The sequence below is a fragment of the Stigmatopora nigra genome, chromosome 3, assembly GCF_051989575.1.
Source record: "Stigmatopora nigra isolate UIUO_SnigA chromosome 3, RoL_Snig_1.1, whole genome shotgun sequence".
NCBI classification, from domain to species: domain Eukaryota; kingdom Metazoa; phylum Chordata; class Actinopteri; order Syngnathiformes; family Syngnathidae; genus Stigmatopora; species Stigmatopora nigra.
This window is the reverse complement of record NC_135510.1, coordinates 9,431,659-9,442,183: the sequence shown is the minus strand read 5'-3', so window position 1 is coordinate 9,442,183 and position 10,525 is coordinate 9,431,659. Positions and strand designations below refer to the sequence as shown.

General features: G+C 37.3%; 1 long non-coding RNA gene across 9 annotated transcripts in view; it reads left to right on the top strand.

Moving 5' to 3' along the window:
* Positions 1 to 1,018: 1,018 nt before the first annotated feature.
* Positions 1,019 to 10,525, top strand: part of LOC144194060 (uncharacterized) — a 134,277-nt gene continuing 124,770 nt past the window's right edge. For 8 of the 9 annotated variants that reach the window (XR_013325828.1, XR_013325827.1, XR_013325823.1 and 5 more), the window contains exons 1-2: positions 1,019 to 1,035; positions 1,305 to 1,359. This is a non-coding gene — a long non-coding RNA (uncharacterized LOC144194060). Of the gene's footprint in view, positions 1,151 to 1,304; positions 1,360 to 10,525 lie in introns of all 9 variants that reach the window. The other variant, XR_013325824.1, reaches the window with a different exon arrangement.

Sequence of the window (10,525 nt, the reverse complement as noted above, 5' to 3'; positions counted from 1 at the left end):
ATGTCCTGCTCAGATTAGAGCAGATTATAAATGTGGCCTTCAAAGGCTGCATGGAATATAAACAAATAATCCCCATGGGGGCATACAGATGGCAATTTAGAACAGTGCACTGGGTGGTTATCTTTTATATTGAAATAAAATGAATATAAATGAATAATATATTGAATTACAGGGTTATCCTTCCCATCAACGGACCTCAAATTTAGGCGTAGTTTTTTTACTTCTTTTTTTATTTAAATGGGGGTGATAGAATTTATGATAATCTTGGGGTGGGGGGGTGAATCAGTTGTTATTGCTAGTCTTTATTTTCGAAAAAAATCCAGAAATAATATCTATTCTGATTTTGGGTTTATATATGTTTAATATTTATATATGTGAATTACTCATCATGCTCCATTTCAAAACTGCAAATTGGTTGTATTTTATTTTCGTCCAGATAATGCCTTACATATTGAAGCGAAATTCCCTATTTTATGAGCGACCACTTGAACGTAGCACTTGACCTGTCAACGCCTCATCATGCGGCAATGCCCGTATTGTGCTTTTCTCATTTCACCAGCAGACTGCAGTGCAGACACGCATACCTGTCAACCTCGAACCATTTGTGATCTTACCAAATTTTGTTTTCGCCCTTACATATATGTATAAATACATGGAAAATCTTACCACTTTACTTTTTTGTAAAAAATCACGAACAACAAGTAGAAAATGTATGTTTATGTGTTTATTGCTTTCAAAGTTCCACTACAACAGCTTCCTACAAAAATTGTTCCAATACCTAGGGAATACCAAGGGAACAGGAAACGGAAATCACATGGTGAAAGTGTTACAAAACGAAATGTTTATCATGATCTACGCGGATGGCGGATGGTGAAAAATGGCTAGAAAGTGCCTTAATTTTTTTTTTTTTCTCAAAATCACCGTTTAGCGTACCATTTTCATGTGTACAGCGTACCAATATAAAAATGGGCTTTCAGTTGTACCAATTACGGCGAGAACGTACCAGTTGACAGGTATGGACACGTGTATAAAACAGTTGAGTCTCAATCTGTGTTCAGATATCAAGTATTTTTGTTTTATCCAAAATGCATGGGTTTTTAGAAGATAATAACACATTTTAATGCAGAGATGTTGTATAGTGTTGTATTATGTGAGTATCGTATCTAGTGCTATGGGAATGTATTTCTCCAAGGTTTAGACAGGGGATGGGAATCACTAATACTGTTTTGGTTTTAGATCGCGTGTTGTGTAAAGTTTAAATAATCAAATCCATATTATCCATACATTGTTTTCTGTCGTGACAGGAAGACTCGCCGAGACACGGTGCTGCAGGCCACGTTTACCCAATGCAGTTGTAAGGTAGGGGCGTCTTTCCACGTCATTTGCAAACGTAATTTTTAGAAGAATTTCCGCCAACGAGTTTCTTGGTGATCCACGGAACACTTTTTCCCCCTGTCATCACAGGAGTTATAAAACATCCACCCATCCATAAATCACGATTTATCTATTTTATAATCCTTATAAAGCATGATTTATGGATGGATCTGTGGTTGTATGTGTGTGTGCACCTGGAAAATCGCTGGTGGAATTTTTTTATGGGGGCCAAAAACGGCTGTCTAATAGACGAGTGATGGTATTTCTTTACCTTCTCCAAGTTTGTAAACACAAACTTTGAGCATTTGCAATTGTTACCCATGAGTATGCCTGACCAGAAATATGTTAACTTAATGCCCTCTTGTGGTAGTTTTAAGCATTGCACGCTGTATATTTGAAAAATCCATGTCTTCTTCAGTGCTTCCGCTTAGTCATTTCTGCTTGAGTGGTTAGCGCGTCGGCCGGGGTCCTGGGTTCAAATCCAGGTCATGTCCATCTGTGTGGAGTTTGCACGTTCTCCTCGGGACTGCGTGGGTTTTCTCCGGGTACTCCGGTTTCCTACCACATTCCAAAAACATGCATGGTAGGCTGATTGGACACTCTAAATTGCCCCTAGTGAGTGTGAATGCTTGTCCGTCTCCTCGTGCCCTGCGATTGGCTGGCCACCGGTTTGGGGTATCTGACCTGGAGTCTGCTGAGATAGGCTCCAGCACCCCGTGACCCTAATGAGGATAATAGCGCTGCTATTTTGTTGAGTTTTTATTTTTGTCATGTTTTCACTTTGCTTTTCAATGTTTTAACAAAAATAATACCCTGACATTGCTTAAATATGTTAAATTTTTCATCCTTTCTTTTGAATTTGACCGTTAGTTTTTCATACTCTTTCCTAAAATTCATACTCCTGCTTCTCTATACCTGTATACATTATTTTATATATATTTCCTATGCTAGGTCTGTAACAGAAAATTTCCTTTCTCATCTTACCCATTTTCAAGAGGTTTTTTTTTTTGCGCAACTACTGTTTTTTCGTTCTATATTTAAAAAAAAGTCTACATAACAACACAATTTCACAAGCATGGTGACATTTTTCAAACATCGCAGGCATTTTATAAATCGTGAACATTTTAAATATGTCTACTCTGGTTAGTCTTTCATTGAAGGTCAAAGGCACAAAGGTCAAGTAGGTTGGACCTAGGGGACTTATTAGCAAAGACCAAGGCAGAGGCGGTAACTCCCACATGCATATTTCAAAGAATACTTATCAAGTAAGGTGTTTGGAATACAGATAAAGGGGACAAAAACTTAAGAAGTATTTGCACTGATCCGCAAGTCACATTTTGATCAGCTCCCCCATGTGAATATATTTGTTTTGTTTGGTTCTTTTCGCAATGCCTAAACCGCTCTTTGTGAGAATGGGCTACTACAAAATCAGTAAAGTGCAATCCATTTCATTTTAATCTTTGAGAACTGTTGGGATTTTAACATTTTCCTAAAGTGCAACACAAGCATTCTAATCATTTATTGAGTGCCGTGATTCACTGCCTCATTTTTGGTGACCGCTAAGGCCTACTATTTCTACTTCACCATTTTTTGTGTGTTAATCATTATAGTGGCATTTTTTAAAATACATAATTGACATTTTATTGAGAGCAACTCCCTCTCAGGGACAGGGGGCACTACTGTGAACATCTATTCAAAAGTTTTTATTCACTCTAACTTATTTCTAGGACACAGATGATGTATAGTAGTCGTTAGGAAAAGAGGGAAATGGCTGTTGAAAACACCTATTGAAAAAAAAAATACATTCAATCCATTTTAACTGGGTGGGGCTGGCAAAGAGTTATTTATTGATTGAAAATCCCAAAAATGAATAAATAAATTCTCTATCGCCATATATATTTTCTTTCTTTGTTATTTCTTGCCTACAATGTATTGCACTTTGTTTTCATTTATTCTTTAATCTTAGAGTAATTATTTTTTAAATTTAATTTTGAATATTTTTTATTACTCAACTTTTTTATTTTTACATTGGCTTTTTCTACCCTTTTATTCTATTGAAATATTTTGTCCCTTAAAAGTTATTTCTATTCATTTTTTTAATATTGAACATTATTTCAATTGATTTTTAAATAACGCATTGCAAATTTATGTCGGCAACACTAATACGACAATTGGATGACACATGGGCGGCCACAAAATATTTCCCCCAGGGTGTATGTATAGAATTTTGGGGGGAAAAATACAATTTATGCATAAAAGAGTAAAGAGAAGTGAACACTGGGCAAAAAAATCAAGTCTAATGATGACGTTCCAGTTCTAACAAAGTACATTAAATTATTCCAGAAAAGCTGTTTTTACAACAGAAGCAGATTTCAACACTTGACTTTAAATATGTAAAAGAAATAGCAGTGTATATAGATATTTTACACACAAAAAAAAAACCATACAATCACAAGGTAAGAGTAAATGTCTCCCCATCATTTTGCATGATTGAAACCTCAGTGCTTTAACTCAGTTAAAAAGAATTAGGCAATTAGTGGTTACAGAGTAGGTGTTGATAGAAATAAAAAAAGCAAGCCACTTATCCACAGAATGCATTTAGGTGGTGTAGCAAATAACTGAATCATCTTCTGACATGATGTTTTTCTGTATTATAAAGTCCAAATATAAATCAATATTGTACTCGTCAAGGTGGCTGCAGGGCTGGTTTTGACATAGACAGCCCATTACAGCAAATTGTTGGAACAAGGAGGATGTTCAACTCTATTGATGTCTTTTTCTGCAGTGAAGCGGGATTTCATTTCACTCAAGCAATGGTTGCTGACCATTTTAATCTTGGACCATGAACTGGTGACCTTCACGTGACAGCTTCATTTTCTGACCAAAAGCAGACGGACAGGCCAGGGTTCTATAGTAACTGAAATATAATCAGCTAGAATAACAAAACATTTTTTTACAAGTTGCCAACGTGGAGTGCTTTCTTTGATTTTCTATCAAAATGTGAGTTTTGGCCTTAGTGTTCGGAAAGAAAAAGCAGAAATACTTTTGTGTGAAAGGAATCCTTGAGAAAACTGAAGGCAAGTCTTTTATTGGTCCAAATCAGGGGGTAAGAGGAGTGTGTTTTGTATTTAGTGTAAAGTATTAACTAGAATTAAATGTCATTGGAGATGTGTTCTTGCTTTTACATGAACATTGCAAGACAAATTATTGTAAAATGTGCTTGGGCTACCAAATTAAGTCCTTAAATTATATTAAAAAAAATGTTTAACCTTCTTACAAGCCAAGGGAACATCAACCTGATTGACTTAATGTATTCATCTAAAAGGTAAAATGGCTATATTTATAGGATGCAGTTATATTAAAACACACATTCTGAGTTTAAAAAAGATGCAATAGTAATGAAAATTCAGTCATAGCTTGGCATGGATAAATTATTATTATTGGCCATGCCATACTGTCACTATAAGCTTTTAATCCGAGGAAACAAATATGCATTTGTGTGCCCTCTGTGGGTGAATGGATTATAGATTATCGCTGCCAAGCAGCATATGATGCCAATACAGATTATTGCTGTATGTTGAATAACGTAGATACCACTGTTTGGGAACATTTGGCAATAGGAACAAGTCCAAAGTAAGTTGGTCATGCTACAGTTTTTAACACGCACATTTTTATTGGTTCCTTCTGATAAAATGTCAGTCATTTCCCAGTTGTAACCTTTATTTTAGAAACAAACTGGCTACAAAAATATTTGCACTCTGCTCTTCTAAGTGGATTTTTCTAAACCTAAATAAGAATGGAAAAATTGGTGCTTTCAAGTCATGCTGTTGAGTTGTTTTTGGCAATCATTTTTTAGGCTGTAGGACAAAAATGATCATGTCTATGTTTTTTTTTTCAGTCATCTCTAGTTGTGACTGTTTTAGCCTAGTTTTGGTCAACAAAAACCCAACTCATTGTCTGTGGCTGGATGGTTATTAGTCTCTCTGTGCCCTGCAATAGCCTGGCAACTGTTGTTCATTGTTGGTTGGGATAGGCTCCGGCACCTCCTGATCCTTGTGAGGATAGGCGGGTTGGAAAATGAATACATTTTTTTTTCCATGTAAGAATACGCATATATTGCCTGTCTATACTTGTGTTGAATTATACATTATGTTGCTTATTTTATGGAATATTCTGATGGAATATTCAATAGGTCTTGAAGGATTGTTCGGAATATTTGCTTCCAATCTTTCCAAAAAAATGGCCCTCATAGAGTTAAGTTTTCTACGAATGAAACAACAAAATGAGTGCTCTCCCCACATTAGTGCATGGTTACGGAATGAATTGAATTACTATACTCATTTTGTCCACAAGTGCAACATTTTCAATGGAGCACGCAAATTCAGAGTATTGAAAGCCTGTTTTGTCCCAATAGTGTCCTTCTCCAGGTGCACGCCAAGCACTCAACACACTGTGTACCATATTGTTAATACCAGTTCTTGCCCTGTAGCTATTTACTATGCCTCTTTCCTATCAAGCCTTTAATTACTTAATTATTCTTCATTGGGCTCGATTAAAAGACATTAGACCGCACTGCTTCAACAAAAAAACAAAAAAAATCAACTATTGCTGCAACTAAACAAAGCACAGGAGAGTCAATTGCAAGCCTGCGCTCTATTGCCCGTCTGCTCGGAATAAATGTGATTGTGTTATTCTCGGGTTCAAAGTCTGATTATTATGCTAAAAGCAAAATATAAGATTGACTTTTTGCTCAAAACGCTCAGGCACCTCCAGTGGAGAATAAATTCACATACGTGGCAATCAGCGCAGTGAGGGCACTCTTCCCCAAACAAAATGACATTTTAGAAAAAAGAAATGGTTTTCTTTCCCTCTTCATGCAAGTGATTTGTTGTGCAATGTCACCTTACTCAACAGTAGCGGATCAGGTTTACATCATTACACACCGCCCCTCCTCGCCATGCCTCTATCTAAATCAGCCAATTTATTTCCAAATTGCATGTCGAGTGTAGGTGCAAGGGCTTATGGAACTATATTAAATCAATATACTCCTTTGGTCTATATTTTGAGGGTGCTTTAATTTTTTTCCTCTTTCTGATGATATTGAGAGTCATGAAGGACACGCTGTCACAAATATGAACCTCGTATATTGATGGGAAAAAGTGTAGTTGCAAAAAGTGAATGAGGTGGATTAATGGGCTAAAGAAATGCTTTACGGTATCCAGACCTTGACAATTTTTTTTTTTACTTGTAGGCTTGCCTGTCAGCACTCTGCACTTTCTCTGTAATTTATGAGCATCGGCAGCATGCAGCTTGTCACTGAGGAATGCCATTTAAATTTGTCTTGCCTTAGTGGACAATCAGGAATCAAAACCAAAGTCACATTAAGTATGTCTTTTGTGGCAAAATTAGTATATATAAAAGTTAGAAGGTACAATGGCACAATTTAAACATTTATGCCCAAAACAGGAACACGTTCACAATCTAATTCCTAATGATTGGCTTAGAAAATAAGAACTTTTGTCATTGGACATTCATTTATTTTCCATAGCGAAAATGCTTAAGGACTAAGGGGTGCTGGAGCCAAAGAACGAGGTAATTGTCTACTTAATTTAATAACTAATTTCCTTCAGAACAATAAATACATTTTAAAATGTGAAGGCTGGCACTGGTGATCAACCATTAAAAATAAATTCAACATCTATTGCCAATAATGGCAGCAAATGAGTTAAAACTCGTATAGTAAAAAGAAATCTGTATTTATGTCTTTCCTTCCTGTACTATTGTTAACACAAAAGCCAATTAAGGAATTTTAAATCATACCAAACATGTATGAATCCAATATATTCATGACCTTTTGAGCAAGAGCTTGTAAAATAGTACACCGACGTTCATGACGAGCAGTCCAAATTGTATTCCTCCAGTCACATGATTGCGGTGAGTTTTGTTGACTCTTTCCAATCATGTTTGCCATTTTACTCACACGTCACATACTGTATCTTTGACGAAACATACCGTTTGTTTCCATATGTTGTGATTATTGTTACCATGGCCACTGAGACAGCCAATGAGGACGTGTGTTGCAAGGGTTGACGAAAATTGGCAGTGTTTAAGGGTGTGCTGTGTCCAAAAACATATGATTCAGTCCATTCTTGCCACAGTTTATTTGATGTGTTCTTCTGTGTCTTTGACCCTTTTTAAATTTGCTAACACAAATAGACGTTTTTTCCCGCAAAAGTCATTGTGTTCCATTCTGAAGCCCAACGTGTTTCCCCACGTGCGTTTGCGGCACCTTGAATGTCCTTAACCAGCACTAACACGAGATAATGATGGTGCTCGACAAAGAAGAGAGATTGGTTTTGAATTATTAACAAGTTAACTTTGTAGTGGCGGCACTTTGTCCCAGAGGACAAACATCCCCAAATGTTTGCAAAATATAATTAAGCCGCGGCATCTTTAAATGTCATTGCCGCCTGTGCCATGTTTCAAATTGTTCTGCATCAACAGAATTTAACGAGATGGCTAAGGAATCCATTTCCTGCAAGCATGTGATAAGCTGCACATACAGTGGAGCACTTTCATTGATTGCCAAAATAAAGCATTTTGTATGCAAATGGGGGAATGGAGTGGCTAAGCTGATTCAGCCTCATGGACACCAAATAATGGTCTTTACAATTAATACTTTTACATGCTATCCATTGAAAAATTCATCTTTCATTTAATGGCTGCGAAACATTTACACGTGCCCAGAAAAGAGGGCAAAATGCAACGCGTTCCAACGGATTAATACGGGAGCCAACAAACAAATAAAGCTATGCATCTCTCCCTCCCCCGGAGTGCCGTCCCTTCGTTGTCGTCTCATGCTCCTGCACATTTTGGATTAACAGATAATCTTTGAACATGAAGGAAGGTCTGCTAACCCTGAGGGGGTGCCGTGTAGTGAGTGAAAGGGAGCACAGGATTGGAGGCAGTCTTGCATTGTTTGGGCGTAATGTGCTTGTCTTGCGCTTGTAAACATGCGGCGCTTTTTGTTCAGATGATACGACCTTAAATAGCCCCGCTCCAGGTTGTGTTGCCGGAATCAACGGATAAGGGCCAGAGGGTCAGGGGACGGGCTCGATTAACACTTTCCATTTTTTATCCAATAAATATTCTAATTCTCTAAACAATGAAGCTAATTTCGAGACTTTTGTTCAAACCTGTGATGGTACGAAACCTCAACATTCAGTTGACAATCAGGTTCAAGTGAGTAGTTGACTAGCAATTAGAGAATCAAAAGTAGATTTACCCCCAAGTGAATTGGTATTCATGCTCTTTATTAAAATATTGTTCACATGCTAATTTGAATGTTTGGGATTTGTTGATACATTTTTTATGTAAAGAGGATTTTTTTCTCATTGCTAGGATTTTTGTCTTTAACACACCTTGACACAGATGGTTTTCCAAATTGAACTTGCAACTGGAGACATTACAAATGCATCTGGAAATTCATTCCGGTGCCCCAATCCTGTAATCTGAGAGATTATTTTAATAAATTAAATAAGATTGTTGAAGGTTTGCATGATTGTAATAGTTATAGACAATTGCAGAGTTCTTGTCTTTCATTCATGGGTTGTAATATGGATGCGTTAGTTTTATTTGTTCAGCATATTTTCCTTGTGGCACTTTGATATAGTGGATGTATCCTTCAAAGGATTGTTGAACATCCTTCTGGCTGCTTCTGTCTGAAAGTTTGTTCTCCCAAAAATGGGATAATTTTTCTCCAGGGAGCACAGACTGCGGAAGCATCATAATGAAAGCTTGTCGGATCTAAAAACATTTCTGTTCCAATTTTAAAACTCGGAATAGTTAAGTCAACGTCTGGTTCTTAGATCACAGGTTCTCAAACCGACTTTTCGGTTGCAGCGACTCCTTACTGAGGTGAAAGGAATGCATTGCTTCAACTAACAACAGATCTGTAAACAGAGTGGAACAAGTTTACAAAAGCGGTCTGTGTCACCAACTCTGCAAATTGGTCGCTTCATTGAGCGATTTTTTTCGTCCGCTATGGAAACACTGATTTTGATGGAATGGTAATGTGCCTATAGCATTCATCAATTAATAGATAATTAAAAAAATAAATCCAATTAAAATAGCAATTATAATGATGAGGTGTGTTACCGCACATTACAGATAGTGATTAACAAATAATTGTGTTGGGTAAGTTATGTTGTTGTTTTTTCTATGGAGAAGTGACATTGGTTTTTACTATGGCATTGAATGCAGACTGCCTGCCCTTCCAATTAAAGTGGATTGCAAGTTGAATGAGTTCAAAAGTGTTTTACATACGTACTGTTGTCCGGTATCCATTGTTTCAGTTCAGGTTCCTTGTGGTGCTGTCTTGTAGAAGTCAACAGTGCAAGAGAACACCAGGAATAATGATGATTCTCTGATCAGGTGTGTGAGAGCTGGGATGAGGACAAAATCCCCCTTCTGCTGCCCAGGCTCGAATTTTGTGCTTGAGAAGTGTTTAACTTCCCTCAGTGGGGAGTCTGGTCTGTTCCCATCGCTCACAGGTTTAGAGAACGGGCCTGTGAAGGGTGGGATTGGTTGTTTGCGTCTAGAAGAGTGGCTGAGGGATCAATAGGATAGCAGCCGGCCTGTTAGACAGAAGTAAAGCTAAGGTAGAAAAGAGTGAGATAGTGAGCGCTGGAGCTATCTGAGCAGGAATTATCCATGACACCTGGGCTTTCAAGCAGCAACTTTTAAGCGCATGATTTGGGATCAGCTTTTTTGCAGGACGGCACATTCAGCACATTCAATTGGAAGCATTCTGCTCTGTTTGCTAGGTCCTCTTGAAAATAACAAAAACAAAAAAACACACAAAAAAGAAAAATCAATGTTATTTGTTTGGAAGGCCTTTCGCTGTTAAATCCGTATGCTTACATCGTTCCAGCTAGGTGAATTCAATTCTGTTTTGTTCCATCTTAAGTTTCACTTAGTTGTCAAAGAGACATAAGAACTAAATCTCCTCCCAGTCATTGAGTCCGGCCCATGTGTTTTTCTGCACCAATGAGTTGAAAAATGTTCTTCCCTTCGAGTGAAAACGTATGATATCAAATAATCTCCTTTTGCAGGTAGAGGGGTGTCAATAAAACAATGCGCCGCCTCTTAT